Source organism: Anopheles aquasalis, chromosome 2 (assembly GCF_943734665.1).
Source record: "Anopheles aquasalis chromosome 2, idAnoAquaMG_Q_19, whole genome shotgun sequence".
Lineage (NCBI taxonomy): Eukaryota > Metazoa > Arthropoda > Insecta > Diptera > Culicidae > Anopheles > Anopheles aquasalis.
This window is the reverse complement of record NC_064877.1, coordinates 7,923,160-7,925,000: the sequence shown is the minus strand read 5'-3', so window position 1 is coordinate 7,925,000 and position 1,841 is coordinate 7,923,160.

Below are 1,841 nucleotides of genomic sequence, written 5' to 3'. Positions count from 1 at the left end.
TTCCCGTTCCGTTGGCACCCATTTAGCCTGTCGGCCTTCCATTCGAAAGTGGGTCACCGTCGACTAGGGTGGTTAGCACTGCCACAGAACATCATCATCATCATCATCATCATCGTCGTCGGTGGCAGCAGTAGCAGCAGCAGCAATAGTGGGTAGCATTGTGGTGCATATAATTAAACATTATCATTCAACGCACGATCATTCATTGAGCAGGTCGCAGGTCCGGAAGAGTCTCAATTAGAACCGGAACTGGCCTCCCGGTCCCGGTCCGGCGTGGAGTACCGTGCCCCTGCACGCAGACTAGCCGCCCTTTGGACGGCAGGAAGCACGCCTGCCATACGCCTCAACTCGCGTCATTGCGCGGTGTCATTGCGCTTTTGCGCTGATTCCTATCGCCGTGGACCTCTGCACAAACCCACCGAACGCGCACACACCGGACACCAGCCCACCAGATAATTAGAAGCTTAGACGATCTGGTGCGATCGCTTAATGATCGCTCTCTCTCTCTCACTCTCTCTCTCTCGCCTTGCAAATCCGGAAGAGAGTGCGTACCGAGCATCTAGCGCGGTCACTCCGTTAGAAACCTAACGGCCAGCAACAGCAGCCGCTGATTGCAATCTGCTGCCGGACGGAAGGAAGCTGGTATCCATATCCGCCGTATGCGCCCCTGTAGGGCAGCTGTTAGCGAGATGGCCACCTAGGTGCGATCCCGTTAAACGGCCGGATTGTAGAGCCAGCAGCACCGGCACCAGCACTGGCTGGCGGCTCAACCAACATGGCCTTGGAGCAGGAAGTCATCACTATGTGGCCTAGTCTGTTGGTCTCTAGCTTCGCACACATACCACACGCCCCACTCGCTCTACTAGAATACGGAATGTACGGACACACAAGACATCCGGTTGATTACTTCATCTCTTGCTGGCCGGCAATTGGGAATGGGGAGGGTGGCAGAATGGGCGGAATGGGCCTTTGCGGGATAGCCTGCCCAAGTCGCGCCGTCGTCGTTGCCCCGTCTTGAGCCGAGTTTATTGCTCTCATGTGTCTCACAAAAATAAACATTTCAACATGTGTTTGTGGGTGTTTGTGCGTGCCACATGCGTGATGAACGCGCGCAGTGCCGGGTTGGCGATCTGGCGGCGACGGTTTGCGCCCGTTTTGCGGCGCTGGTTTGCGCCTGGCCGCTGGTCCCAAAGGAGGACAGAATTTCGAGACGCAGATATGTGGAGCGAAATTTTGGGGGAACGCAAAACAAAGCAAATGATCTTCTGTTGCGCTCAAGAAAAAAGGGTACGTTACAAACGCTTGTCTAAATAAAAAGGGAGGATCTAATTTGAATTTTTAGATCGTCAGCACTCCAGCAGCGCAGTGAGCTCTGACATCTCGACTCTTGACACCTAGTAGCCCTCGCTTGCCGTTGCTGGGTCGCTGAATCGCCATTATCGACAGCGCAGCAACCATTTGCGAGCTAGAACGACAGGAGAGAGCCAGTCACACAGGAACAAGTTGATGGAGTTTGTTTGTCGGGATCTCGGAACAAGGCAGTGCACCACGGCCACGGGTTAAACCATCAGGTGAGTGACGTAGGTAGGACAGCTAGAGTAGATTAACCATTCCGGACGTAATCCCACTTTCAATATTCTACCTCGGTACTCTCCCCCTCTGGATCACGAGAGAAAGAGAGAACCCGGTTTTCCCTCCACGAACAAAAAAAAACGCAATCAAATCAAGTAACCATTTGCCACCATAGACACACGTAACAACGGTTCGGTTTACGTCAAGCGGTGGCACACAACGGGCATGTGATGGCCATGGCTACGCACGAGTTTCGGTCGCACAAAAAA